The sequence below is a fragment of the Hetaerina americana genome, unplaced genomic scaffold (genome assembly GCF_022747635.1).
Source record: "Hetaerina americana unplaced genomic scaffold, ioHetAmer1.1.p SCAF_17, whole genome shotgun sequence".
NCBI classification, from domain to species: Eukaryota; Metazoa; Arthropoda; class Insecta; order Odonata; family Calopterygidae; genus Hetaerina; species Hetaerina americana.
In genome coordinates, this window is record NW_027286730.1 from 10,830,607 (window position 1) to 10,846,313 (window position 15,707).

General features: G+C 37.2%; 1 protein-coding gene across 1 annotated transcript in view; it reads left to right on the plus strand.

Annotated features, from left to right (window-relative positions):
• LOC139687167 (uncharacterized) overlaps positions 1-15,707 on the plus strand; it is a 244,143-nt gene that overhangs the window by 876 nt on the left and 227,560 nt on the right. The window lies entirely within an intron of this gene.

Sequence of the window (15,707 nt, forward strand, 5' to 3'; positions counted from 1 at the left end):
TCGTAAATCACGTTGCTGGCCCCCAAATATGCCAATGCGTTTCTACAAGGGTATACCTATCCAAGCATGCGTGGTCACGCGCTAGTTCAGAAAAATTCATGAGTCTGGGTAGCGACGAGGAATGAAAGAAAAGGGAAACACAAAAAAAGGATGAATCCAAAGATGTCGACCCAAAACATAAAAAGATTTAGGGAAGTTTGCCTTATGTTTGACCTATTGGAATTCCTTCGTTAGGGTGGAAAGAATTTGTCTAGCATTGTAACGTTCCTTTACTTTATTCAAAAGAATATTTAACTAAAGCGGTATCAAAATCTTGAGCTTTCCATTCGATTTCTACATTTGTATTATAATTCTCCTATTTGGAAAAAAAACCATTTTGAGTTCACTACTTCTAACAAATGAATCTGTACTTGGCATCATTTGGTAAAATTTCCCCTTACGAAAAAGGGAATTATAAAGACTAGTCAAATTCACCATATATTCTCGAATGAGAGCTATTAACTGAATAAAAATCAAAAATTTTCATTTGCACATTTCATTGTGAAAAATCTTAATTTTACGTCACATTCTTAACCTAATACGTACATTACGTACATTCTTAACCTAATACGAACGAGAGTGTAAATAAGCCATGTTATCTCGGCAGGAATGATCACCCGCTTAAAATCAAATACATGCCCCAAAGGACAAACACCGCCAAGTTTTCGTTCCTAAATATGGGAATCAAAGAGTGGAACCAGCTGCCTGATGAACTCTTTAAGCCCTTACCCAAAAGCATTAAATCATTTAGGCGTGAATGCAAAAGGTATACATGATGGGATTGTTAAATGCAATACGGCAGAAGGTGTATGGCTGTATCAAAATATATTGTTTTTTCTCATTTTTTTATTTTGTAAGTCTACTATACGACTATTTAATGACACTGTGATATGTTTTAAGAATGACTACTGTTTGTTATATCATGTCATTGCCACCCGGCTTATCGCCTAACAGCAATGTATCCCAAATAATAATAATAATACGTTTTTACGTATTTTGGTGTAGGTTCATTAATTTTGGTTACAGTATTACATGAGTACCGCCGATGAATTTAATACATATTCAGGTCACCTACGGTCACAATTGAATTGTCTCAGAAATGTTACCTTTATCACAAACAAATCGTCAGCCGAGGTCAATCAAATGCCACAGGAAGCTTATAGTCTGATCTTCCAATAGCACAGCTTGAACATGGCTTAAAAAGGGTAAAGACGGGAGACAATACATTTTAAAGGCAGCTGAATATAGAGCTCCTGTCACTGCTCTATCGGAAGTTGAGCATAAATACCATTGCTGCGATTGTGGGAGTTAATCGTCAAATAACTTTAAGAACAGCTGCATTAATATCGGAAATACTTTAGGGTGCCACCCTCATGTTGGTAACCGAGAAGTTTGACATGAGATGTGCTTATGCGCGATTCGTTCCTTGAAACCCATGACCTAATCGCTACTATTTTTTAACAAATCAGCACGAAATGTGGGTTTTCCATCTCTATAGTCCATATCTAGTTCCATGTAACTTTTATCTGCCCTTTAATTCCTACAAAAGATATTCCTGGAACCCTTTTGTCGTCAGCAGAAGTAATCGTAGGCTGAAAAGGTACAATATTTACACGGCTCTGCTGATGCAATTCTGTATTCAAATCAATAAACCCTATACGACATATGCATTGTAGATTAAATCAACAATGTAACAAAGATTTAATTTTTGTTGTCTAACCTACACGAAGACCAAAATTCATGATTACTCTTTATTGAGCTGACATTTTCATACGTGAATACGATGTGATATATCATTATCATCGGTTGTTCTACCGCGTGTCCGGTTCTCTCACGGTTTACCTCAGTGCCTTCCTGCCCTGAGCCATTCCCTTGGTTTCTTCAAACTTTTCGCCTATCTTAACGATGTCCAATATTATATACCTCTTTCTCTCTCCCCCTATATCATTCCTTTAATATATTGAACGCGCATATTTATCAGGTGCTACTTGACGCAAAATTCTTCTACGTATTTATAGTGGGGTATAGAAGGGCATGGGATTAAGTAATAAAGCACAAACAGACTTCATTGTAAACAATGATTGCTCAAGCATGTAATTAGGAACTAAGATAAAATGGAAAGAAGGTATTATATGCATAGTAAAATCAGATTAAGTTGTAGGCACATTTTGATATTCGATCTGAGGAGGTGAGAAAAGGTTTGGAAAGTGGCAGTAGTAATTGGAGATCACGAACAATCAGACATCATTATTGGGAGAGGTGTGATTAATTTTTACAATGCCACCCGAACGCTTCTCTTTCCCACTCCAACATAGGATGTTGCATCGTTCATTTTACGCCTGAAATTGATGCTATACGTTGGAGTAGTGTAATCGATTATCATAATTCTGAGAGTTCACTTTTGAGTGCTTTTTCAACTTCATCAAGAATAAATTTAGGTACAAAATAATGTTTTTGTTTATTTTATTGAAACTAACAAAATTGAAATTTGTTTCGTCCAGAGATGAGAAATTTTAGAGAACGATTCACCTGTCTATTTGGTAACTAGACTTATCCCCATACGTTCCTTTTCTCCGCCCTCTTTCTTCCCACTAAAAATGTAAATACCTTCTTGCACGGCCTAGTTTTTAACTCGTCTTCTTGCACTCTACATGCATGACGAACTTTGCCCACAAGATATGAAGTCACCAAATAGGTTTGATACTAAAAGGCTACCCAAAGCTCCCAATCTTTCATAAAATCATATCCATAATAAAATAAGGTGGCAGAGGTAAACTAAGAAAGGATTTAGATTCGTTCCACTCTTGGCTGCATTCCGTTTTCGATTTCGAAATATGCTGCCTTTTAAAGAACTTTTGGGAGTTGCATATTAGTATCCCCACAAACTTCACGAGCCTATTCTACATGTTACTAAAAGAAAAGAAAATCCTACGAAAGAAGGTAAGGATAACTATGGATTATTTCAACTCCATTTCCCGATGTATGACTTAAGAAACTACACGGGAAAATACAGTAAACGGAAAATTCTAAACTATCATTTTTTATTTCAACGCCAGTTTCGCGCTTCAAGTGTTCCTCCTGAAAAAAAATCCTCAACTCTCCAAATTCTGTATTCGGTTGAAAAACCTTTAAGCTTATTTACTTTTGATACGGATTTTCAGACAAATATTTTTACGTTGCAGCCATTTGTTCCTAGTACAGCTGTCACTTACAAATGAAATAATTTGAAATGTTATCTTTTACAGTTGAAAGTATTACTGGTGATACTTCCGACCAAAATACTGTAGTATTTTTATTAATCAAAATTTTTTTCGTTTTTGAATTCATAAAAACCGCTTTGGAAAACGAAGTTGAGCAAAGGCAATACAAACAGATGATATTCCCGAATAATAAATAATGAACTCAGGGAATAAATCTGGAAAATTATTTTTCAAATTGGTGTTTATGAGGAAAGAATTTCTCAGATGGATTAACTCAATCATGATTTCTCTCTCTTGGAAAAACATAGAGCAACCTTACGTGTTTGCTATAGGACGATAAATTTAATTTCTCATGTAGGAGATGTAATACTGAGAAGTTCTTAAGAATATCCATAGAATAATATTGCGAACAGCTATCTACCTTGGTTAACATTAGTTTTGTTTATATAGGCGAGGGTAACGTATGATGCCAGTGCAGTAATGAGAATATTAGTAGAAAAAATATGTAATCACAATTCTTTTGTGTGCTTTGTAGATTTAAAGATGGTGTTTGACAGAGCTCAGCGGGAAAAGTTATTGAAATTTTTATTAAATAGAGTAGGCGTTCAATAGAAGGCATAGAAAAAATTAAAATTTCCAAATATAAATATTTGCGAAGAAAAGGCACCTGATCATAGACCCAAAAATTAAAGAGGTAAAGAAAATATCAGAAAACTTCAGAGCATGAAAAGATGCACTGTTTGAATTTAAAAGTTGGAATTTGAGGAAATAAGATGAGACTAGATTTAGGGCTTCTGGCAGTGCTGTACGGATAAGTATTGAAAAATTAAGTTGGGAAGAGGAAATCTAATCACGACGGGTTAAACTTGGTGGGAGAAGGAAGAACGATAATGGGGAAATTTTTAAATAGATAGTAAAGATGTTTGAAGGAAATGAAGATGTAAGCATGAAGATGTAAGCATAGAGGGTAGAATATTAGCTAAAGGTAAAGAAGAGTCTTTTTAGTCATGTAAGGTAAAAAAGAGGAAGTACATTTGATAAATAGTACGTATTAATTGCTAGGAATGGTCCATAATCCATCTTTCAGACATAGATGAACTGCGATTACCTTGAGTGCATATTTTATGAGCGGCAATCACATATCTGAGATTCTAAGTTCCCGAGGCTTTGTAAATGGAATCAAAAACTTTAAGGTGCATAGAAGGTTTTTCTTTATTTAAACTCAAACCTTGTCAACGTATGGTTATTAAATGCCTTTAATGTTTTGAAAAATAAAATTGCATACGGAATTACATAGGCGTATTGGAATTGCTTTTACTACTAATACTTAGCTTTTTCATCCAGGAATCAATGATTAGCTAAGTAATCTTGATTGGCACAGCTCTTCTCTATTGGGTAAACTGATTTTACTTCCATACTTTGTTTCATTTATCGCATTTCTCTGTATGATTTGACCAGAGATTTTTACCACCACTAATAATTATTTGAATTGGCAAATTGGACAGCTCTTGATTGCTTCCAATTATACCATTTTTCTGCCGTTCCTATTCTTCATGCCTAGCTCAGTAATAGATACGATTGAGGTCAATCTAATTTTAAATATATATTTTAAAGTTATTCAAAAATTAGACTTCAAATTGGAGTTATTTTCGATAGAACCATAATAGGAGTTTTGTTCAATGAAGTTTCCAGAACAAACACCAACTTCTCTTACATCAACATGGGTAGGGTGATAAACTAAAGTCAATTGATTCTGATGAGTCGTACCGTGTTAATTGAACTTTTTCCTTGAAAAATACGAAAGCACGCCGACAAGTGGTGATTTAAATTGCAGAATGTTCTCAATTAATGCTTAAAGGTACCGATCACCACTTTCTAAATATGCCTATTAATGCTCGATTTTAGGTTTTTGTGCTCTCGGCTTAATCAATCACTCAAAGTAAGGACCACTAACGACCAACCCTTTTGCCGCTCTCTCAGAAGGCCCACACAAAAAAGTGAATATAGCGTCTTAAGAGAAATTCCTTTACAATGTAACTCCTGTGGCAGCTGGGATGAACTTTGGGTCAGAGGTAGTTTCCTCAAAGTCCAGACATTTTTTCAAGATCCAATGGAAAAATCAACAGATGTTACCTTTCTCTTCTCCCTCGTTTTAAATAAGGATTTATTTTTAAGGATATTTTATGATTTCTCTTTCTCCACCCTTGATACTTGAAGGTATCAATTGTAATTTCCGGAACAGGACAGTAAACCGACGCATTAGCTCACTTAATAAACAGTAAATCGATATCCTATCAAAACAGTTCTTACCTTGCATTATATTCCGCCATATAGGGTTGGATACAAGCACATCATTGAAAGCTGAGGTCAAATCATGGCTGTAGTCCACGTGGGAGGGAATTTGGTGTTTCCTTTCTCTAATTTCCTATCCCTAATAATATAGCGCTAGTTCTATGCTTTAATTGGTAATCAGGCAAGTTTGATAATTTTAGCAAATCATTGCTCTCTCTAACGATAGCAGTGAAATTCCATCGTCAGCGGAACGTTTCTATTATGATCTCATGAATTTTAAATTTAATACGCATAAAACTCCATACTCTTTTTGCCATGCCCTTGCGTAATAGGCAAAGGCAGAAGAGTCTGATTTAAAGTTCTTTCAGAAGCGTTACATTCCATTCTTAAAATCTTCCCTAACAGTCCATAACCCACCACACCTTTTGACACACACTACCACACACAGTCATTGATTAATACATGCTCGTCTATTCCTCATTTCCACATAATCCACAGTTTAAAGTTTCTTCTACAACATTCACCCAGAGTTCATAGTTTTTCTCAAACCATTTGCTCTATATCTGTTTGGTAAATTGACCTTCATCAATTCTCTCAACGGGGCAATTTACGAGTAGCGGATTTCTTTCACACATATCTAATACGGCGTATTGAACCAAAATTATTTCATAACCAACTGATTCTTGAACCTATATCTTTTCTTTCTGTTAGAAAAAATCTTCATATATTTTATACCCACCGTGACAAACTGCCTGCCAGTATTGGTACACTTCATCTTTTCAACCATTCTGCCATTATTCGCAAATGGCATAAAAACGTAAACAATACCCATTCATTGAGGTATTTTGCGGTTTTATACTGAAATACCGTTGTTTGGCTTAATATACTTATCAAAAACAATCAATTTTACTATGGACATGCCTATTATCCTCAAGTTCATTTTTTGTGTCTTCTCACTGAACTGATTAGCGCCTCTTTGTAGTTCAATCCGGCTTTAGCCACCAATCTTTAACAACGGTTTAGAAGAAAACAGGACATTTTGCATTCTCAATCATTACATCTACATTATTCATGAATTAAACTATCGGAAAGGTATCAAAAACTCATTTTACAGCCTGATATTAGCTTTGATTACCTTCCGTACTTTTTCATCGGAAATACTATTCATGTTATGCTGAAAAACCGATTCCTTCAGAGTTGTCATGCTTCATCTTACTCCACTTCACTTTATACAACGGTACATTTAATATCTTCTTCCATTCGTACGGCAGAGCTAAATTTTCAAAGCATGAGTTTGAAAATTCTTACAGGCGAATAATAAGTAATTTTTCCGTCCACTTAATCATTACACTGAGTAGTATAACAGCTCCGTCTATACGATTAAATTTTTATAGTATATATATATACATATATATATATATATATATATATATATATATATATATATATACATATATATATATATATATATATATATATATATATATATATAAGTATAATTATAGTATATATAATACATATAAGTATAATTTCTGGTGTTGAAAAGTAATTCTCACTTAAATCAACTTCCTTGCTGCCATTTTCAGAATGAATTATCACTGTACGTAGAATCACATACATCAAGCCCCCATTTCACCTCACCACCATGAAACAAATGCTAACATCTCATAAAATCGTCATGCATGTAAACATGATTCAAGAGTGTATTCATTTCAGACAATATCACAACTCATCTTCATACCTTCATTCCTTTATCCTTTCCTGGCTTTGGCCTCCTAAGCCATTTTCAAAAGTGCTTGTGACTAGACTCTATATTGTTAAAATATTTTCTTTCCGTCCTGTTTGTATATTATCTTCCGGTATAGGATCTAAGATTGGTCATTCAATTCAAAGAACCAATTTTGAAAAAAATATGTTTCAGTCCTATAAAATTGCTTCCTTGAACAAGTATTACCTTCCGTACTGTACAAGGCATGGCTTTATCAATGCTCTCCTTTCTTTGAATGCAGAAAAAATATTTTCAAAACTATGCAAATATTGCCGAAGCATTAATTTTGAACATTTCAAACAAACCTTAGTGAAATAAAAGAGTTATGGTGGAGCAGCAAATATAAATTTAAAATTGCCATTTTCCTCTTGTTGGTTTTATGTCTGTATTTTTACCTCGCATATGCCTCTTTTACCTCGTCCTCGGCATTTCTTTGGTTTGCCCAATTTGAGGCACATCAAATTAAGGGCTCTCCTCCCTTAAAATGCCTTTTCAAGAGCTAGAATTTCCCTCGTCGTTTACCTAAGTGAGGTAGGTAGGCAGTTTAGATGACCCGGGCCCCGGGGATATCATTAGCCGCGTCTTTGCTTGTCTTTAGTTATGGCATCTCAGGCTTCATTACGTTACATCAACCGCAGGAAGACGGAGGAAAGAGCCCTGGGCGCAGCGGGAAGCTGAGCACTCCCCGTCGCGGGGAATCATTAAGTGACATCCCGTAAAAGTCTTCCATCGGGGCCCGTCGTTCTTTTTTGTAATTCCCCTTTTTTATTGCCGACGACGACTGACATCGCTCTCTTAAGCTCTTGCAATCCTGTCTGTCTCGTTTTGGTGTTGAGGGAGGAGGGAGCGGAGCATGGAAGGAGGCGGGTTTGGTCCGAATATGATCGTGGCTGGACCGTTTTGCGGGATGCTGCGTCGTCATTCAACTTTTTATCCGCGTGGGTAGTCCTGGTGAGCGAGATATTTTGAGGGCAGGGGCGGGGCGAGGGGGTCGTTTGCGAGGGTCACCCCCTTCTCCCTCGGCTCCCAGCCCCCTCCTCCCGTCCCCCTGCGCCGCCATGGTGATAACACGCTGAATAATGGTAGTCATGGAAACGGTGATTGATGGGGAGGAATGGAGGCGACGAAGTTTGAACGCCGCTTTTGGGTCGTACTCTTAATGTAGCCTTATCCCATCGGCATCGGGAGGGTTTGTGTCAGTGATTTGCGGCCTCAAACAACGGTTTAGTAAGAGGGGCTCTGCAACAGAGAAAGGGTAATTAACAGTATTTTTGCTGGTCGAGACACTGGCAGTGTTCTTCACAAGTTGTGGTTCATACCGTCGATCTCTCGGGAGACACAAATATTCATGAGCGTCGAAGTTACATTAGCTACACATTAATTGGAAGCAATTACACATATTTCATTAAATGCCAATTAAAACTCCATGAGAATTTTACATGATGCTCCTTGGCATTTTTTGGACGAGGCATTGCTTGTTTTTCTTGTTTTGCGAATTTATGAGTCGGATAACTTAGAGTCGGCCATCTTAACATAAAATAATACCTTCCTAAAGCTCATGTGAGTTATGAAAATTATTTTAGAACAATGTTAGACATAATTGCTATCTCTTGTGCCCTTACTCGTGCAAAAATGTGATTCAATAGCGATTCCATTTAGCAACGAATCGATCATGAGAATAAATATTGGAGAATGAAATTTTATCGCGATTGAAAATTTCAAGAGCATTCTGTGTAATCCTTTCTCACTTATCGGTAATTACGGAGGAAGAAGGCGTTAATGAAAACCGGTATAATTCATTATTATTTTTCTCCTGATGGCTCTTCTTTCTTATTGTCTTCAAAAGAGCTGATCACGACATTTTCGAACTTCCGATCGCCCTCGCTTTTCTAAAACTTACCCGCCTACACTCAAATGGTGGGTGGTAGAAATTGATAAGGCCAGAAGTTTAGCGGCATAACAGCCAGTTGGAGAGGACACAGACCATTCATGTAGGAGACAGGTGATCAATGGAGTGAAAAAACTCCCGAGAGAAGGATGAGCACTTGAACCGGAATTGTTACAAAATGACGTGCAAGTTTTTCCTTTGCCTTCCATTCATCTGCAGTCGTTCCAACTCAGTTTTTTTTTCTCCTCCGTGTCCAAAATGCTTCATTTCAAGAACTGTCTCCTCTTTTCTGAGAACTAACGCCAGTAAAGTCCATCGCTTTGTGCAACCTCTTTCCAAATCGTCTTTTTTTTCTCGGAATTGACAACTTAAGCGGGCGGTGGTCGTTTTATTTGTCTCCGAATGGGAATCGTTCGTGATTTAGTCCGCAATGACTGATGCATAAAAAATAATATTTACCTCCGAATTTGAAAAAAAACAAATAATTACATTAATCGAAAGCAAATTACTCAAATCTCTTATCGGTATTCTATAAATATTTACTCTATAGTTTCAAGTGGAAGTATGGGTATTAATTCAACGATCAAGTTGCTGCTGAATTGGCGATGATCGAAGTGAACTGAGTTTTTTTTTTAACTTTTAGTAGAGAATCTAATAGATTAGTATTTATTATTAACACTAAGAGGGAATGGATGAGCCTTAGTTTATAGACCTACGTGACCTATTTCAATGAAACTCTCTGTGAAAGGGTATTTCAACTACATTTTTATTCGCGTATCTCCAGTCAAGAAGAAGGGATTTTTTCGCATGTGTATGGTCTCAAATATTAAGAAAACAAGTTCAGGATACCTTTGAATTCCCATAAAAATATGAAAAAAATCGGGCATATTATTGGAAATACTTAGCGTGATTTTAATTGGCATTTATTAAAGCCATTACACACTCTTCCTTGCTTAAAAAAACCGCGTTGGTATTTATTTATTAGGTTCTTATTTCAACTTATAGCCTTATAACCAATGTATTTTTATATAAAGGATTACTTCCTTATGACAAATAGTGGACAGACAATATGGAAACATTATAATTAAAATCCTTGAAACCCTGAAAATAGGATCGTATCCGTAGATCAAAGAAATTTCTCTGGATCATAAAACTTTCCACTTAATATCATCGCGGGTAATAGATCTACGAAATTCATGGGAAAATAAAGGAATTTTTCCCCTTGTTCACTGAATTAGTTGGGTAGCTATCGGTTAGATATTTTTAAATTTTTAGGAGCCGTTTCTGAGGTACCCCAAATCGAATTCTTGCACAGTCCCTCAGCGCTCTCGTCCAAATTCGATGTAAAGATTTAATCACTTGATGGTGATGAATTAATAGATTCATATCTGTACCTGCCGAAAGCTTATCTCGTACTCATAGTCTGAAAGCATTAATTGAATACCACTTCGAAATGACGGCTGTTTTAATTAGGGTGAAGTGAAAGGCTTGGTTCGTTTGCACTAATGCGCGGGATTTTTCCAGCTGCTATAGATAAAGGTTCGAATAGAATCGAATCGAGATAGTGCCTATCGAGAGAACAAAATATAGAGGTGAGACATTTCATAAAAGGCTGCTCTAGTAAAGGGTGTTTGTACTTCGCCGCACTACTGGGCGAGTCGCGCTGCTTACGGAGGGGGAAGAGAAAAGGACACTGTGGGAAACCCGTTGCAAAGAGCCCCGGCCAGTTCAGATTATATCCCCAGACCGATCGGTCCCTGAGTCCAAGATCACAAGGGGCATGGATTTAAGCGGGATTTCGGGGCCCAATTAGGCAAATTAAACGTCCATGGCTACCCCCATCCGCCCACAAGCCCACCACCCGTCCACTCGTCCCCACGCCTTTTTTGTAAATCACTTTGGAACTCGTCCATTCCCGCGCCGGGGGTCCAGAAACCTCACTTATCTCCCCCTCCAAGCCCCTCCCGTCTTCTACCCTCCCCCTAACTCCAAACCCCCATTTCCCTTCCCACTTACCCTCACGTTGTACCACGCCGGTAGCCGGCAGGGGCGGTTGGGCCCACCCAGACATTCATAATGCATCGTCTCCGGAGTAAAAGGCTCTTCTCCCGGCCCTCAACCCCTCCCCCCAACCCCCCTCGTCCACCCGCTCCCAAACCGCAGGCCTTGGGTCTCGTGGAAAAGCACTCACATTAAGGGGCGGAGGTGGGAGTGTGGTGGGTAGGTTGGGGGAAGACGGAGAACGTCGAACCGAAAGGAATGCCTGGGAAGGGAACGGGAAATGGAGGATAAGTATATAAAATAGTTATGAACGAAGGGGAATGAAGAGGAGAGGGAAAAAAATGTGGAGGGATATTGAAAGGTATCGGCCGGGAATATGAATGATTGGAGGGAAGGGGAAAGAGGGTGATACGGAGAGTGGGGTAGGAGGGCGACGTGGGAGAAGGAAAGCGAATGGAATTTTCGATTCTGTCATGAGTTAAAGAAGATTGACGGCGTTTTTAAGGTGATGGAGGGAATAAGAGGAATTTGGAGGACGTTTTTATTGTGTCGGATAGGTTGGGATCCGTTAGGAAAGATTAAAAGGGACTCCACGTTGTGGAGGGGTACATGGCCTTGAGGAGAGAAATGCACACATTAGTTTCGCAATTTCATGAAATATTAAGGAAGAAAACTGAGGAGAACAAATAAGTAATAATAGAATAAAAGGTTGATTTTATCAGCTTCCCAGCTCATAGAATTCAACCGATGCATATGTTGTGTTCTTTGGTGTTGAGAGATGACTGAGGCTGTAGAGGTGAAATATTAGTGGATGAGAAAGCCATATTAATCCGGAAAAAGTTTCAAGAAGAGCTAATTACCAAAGTATTTTTGGCTACCATTTTTGGAGTATTTTTGACATCCCAAGTTATGCCTAAGTTTTTATTAATTTAAGATATTATACATGCCAGCATCTTTGCTGTATGAACCATCTTCACAGAAATATCGATAAATAGACTTTCCCATCCTCTCCTCACAAATGGGCCATCGCTACTATCCACATTTTTCAGCTGACTTGGCGATTTCGGTGGGGGCGTGACCTCTTCCTCTTTTGTGGGTTACAATTTATCACTCTTATCTCCCAAAACAGATTGATCCTTCCGGATGGCCTAGCACGTGGGTCACACATAATTCCAACGTTCCATTTCATTTGAGTAGTTCAAAATAGATTGAACAGCTGGCCTAAACTAATATAGAGTGTTCCAAGGTCGGTGCCCATCGAATCACACGGTCCTCAGCAAGATGCACTCCCCAAAAATTAGAAAGCAACCATTTATGTAAAAATGTGGAAGTTATGGTTCTTCACTACTCAAAAAAACGAAAAGGTTTTGAAATGAATAAATAAAAACTCTAGATATGTCATCCTAGTTTGAAAATAAATTAAATTATTTCCACCAGATAATTAAATATGATTCTTGTAACAAGAACCCTTTATCATATTTTTAAGAAATATGCCTTGGATGAGTTTTAAATACTTACAATCATTTTCTATGTTCTTTTATGAGCTCTCCCCCGAAATGTGACTTATTTTGAATAAAAATTTGAATGAGTGGCAATAAAGAAATAACATTCGGCATGTGTGTACATCTTCCTGTATGCATTCATTAATTAACAATTCAAAATCGCAATTTGGGAATAAATCAATTTTTGCTTAATTACTCAATAATTAAATATCTTTAACCCTTGAAAATTCGATCGCTCAGCTGAATGTTTTTGCAAAGAGTTGAGAAAATATGAGCAAAAGAATGAAAGAATATAAAAATATGGATTCCTGCGCCCGTGGTTAACGATTTAATTCGGTTTCCTCCTTTACATTTCCAGAGTTTGAGCGAAAAAGAAATGCATATTTTTGGAAGAGAGGAATATGTAAGTGGAAGGAGGCAATTCCGTGAGATTTGAGATTCGCCGGATAAATTTGAAATTTTAGGGAGGGGAATGGACTGCGCAAGTGGTGATCAAAGTGAGTTTGAATATGCTAAGTATTTTCCATAAGAATTTACGAGTATGAGAAAGAGCTGGAGGGGATTATAAGGAACGAGTAGAAGGACTGGAAGAGTTCAGAAATGAGATGCGGAAGTATTAACGAAATAGACAAGCGGTAAAGATTAGGAGGAAATTATACTGAAGTCAGAAAGTAAAGAAATATTCTTAAGATATCGGTATGTAACAGGCGTGAATAAATGGAAAATTTTCATAATGTTAGTGAGAAGATGACTGCTGAATATTAAATAGATATTGGTTGCCTTGGTTAAAGGACACATGAAACGTCAACTCATTTAATTAGAACGTTATCATGGTATAACCATAATATCACTACTACCGCTGAAATAGTAAAAACGTATGAAAATGACGAATGATGATAACATTTCGTGATTGTACGAATATGCACGCATGTCAAAACAACCACTATCCACGGTTTTTCCCTGAAGTGGACATTTATGATAAAAACGTTAAAAGAAGTTAGAGTTCATCATGATTCAATGAAAACTGGAAAGCTTTAATTAGTAATGATATCTCCATTTTCCTATCAATGTGCTCTGGTACAAGATTTCTAGGCTATTATGCAGAGCTCTAGAGACGGAAATCGGGCAGCAAGTGGCTCTGGAAATACATGGAGTAAAATTGCTTCATGAAATAATTATTAATGCTTCTATTATTGGTAAAAATGGAAAAATTATTCAATTCATACATAAGTACATATGAAAACTGTTATATGATAGCTTAAATATTAAAAATAACACGGAAACAAAGAAAATTGGGAGAATTAGATTTTGGAGTGACTTCTGAAAAATCTACAAAAAAATAATTATATGACATTGCTACCATAATCATTAGTTCTGACCGTCAATTTGTCTCAACGGATTGTTATGATGGATAATTTCTTTGTGTAATATATTTCTGCGTTTGATGTCTGTCATATTTGATATTATTTGTTTCACGCATCCGCTCGTTGTTTCCTCGACAGCTGTCTTCATCCGACCGTCTTGTCCCAAAATGTTCCCAATAAGATTAAGATTTAGCTTCTTCTCATAGTCATTCTTACTTCTCTCAACCCTCGTAGAACCTCTTCGTCACTTTATACATTCAATTAGTTTTTATCAAATCCCCTTTTCTGCCATGATGTTTTTTGTCAGTTACGATGAGAAATGTGGTGCATATAGAGACTAACCACAGCAACACTTCTCGCCTATGATGCCAAAACATGACACCAATGACCATCATGACCACCAAACACGACCATCTGCTACCGTTGCCTTCTATGCCTCACTGAAATCGGTAGTCATGCTCCAAATTAGTATTTAATTGATGTTTTACCGTTATGACAGTTGTATGCCTGTCAAGCACTCTGATTTTATAATAATTAGTGATCGGCTTCGAAGATTAATTTACATAACGATAAGGAAAATGTTTTACCTTTGCAGGTAAGTGACTATGGCACGTTTATTTGGTAAATTTCGACTTGCAAATGACTTTGAAAGCACATGCACTAAGCGGCCGTTTTTGAGTATTCCAAAACCCAAACTGACAATCGATATACCAAAGCTGTGCATGAGGTGTCGCGCCATGAAATCGGAACGAGTGCCACTACTCTTGCCGTTAAAATGCAGCATTATTAATTACTAACATCTGGCGGAAATGATTAAACGTTTGATAGGGTTATCGTTAACGTTTGCCAGGGTGCATATCTACTTTCTGTACTCCCTTCTTTCTGTACTCCCGCTGTATCCCAAATATCGGCTTTACCGTGTATGACTCTTTTATTACAACTTCATGACTATTCTTTGGTATACTGTAGGACATTTCAAGGTGTCCACTCCAACGTCTCACTCTTTCAAAGTACGCTCAGAATATATGGCTCTAAAATTTGCGTTGAGATAAATGTTTAGGTAAATTATTGGAAATTTTTCTTACGTGAATTTAGATTTCATAATTTTGGCTCTATGTATTTTTTTTAAATGCTCCCTTTTCTGGTTGAATAACCCTGAATGGTTTTTAGTTTACGTTTATACCTTTTTGGAGTGCGTGATTAACGAAACCCAATGTAAGATATAGTGAGTTCTGAAGCTTATAAGATTTTTTTGAAATGTAAATGTAGAACTCACCTCGTGCTGAGAATGCTCAACGACCCATTATATTCACGCATGTAAGTATCCCTCAGATTTTAATGCGTAATTCTTGGCCAATTTACTGACGCCCAACCGCGAAACTAGCAAACAGCTACATGTAAAACTATACATGTGCATTAGGGTATATACCTCGGAGCATAGTAAATGGATAGTGGAATGTCAAGCTAGCTTTGGCTGTAGAACATTCCAGTTTATCAATACTTGTACGATTCAAAATAACTTTTTCCTAATTCCAAGCCTTTAACCCTGGCAACTCCCACTTAGGAATGACGGGAAACATTTATATTTACTAAGATTGATGACTGACTTTTCAGACTGTTATCTCCTTAGTAGTGGGCGACACCAAAAGAAAC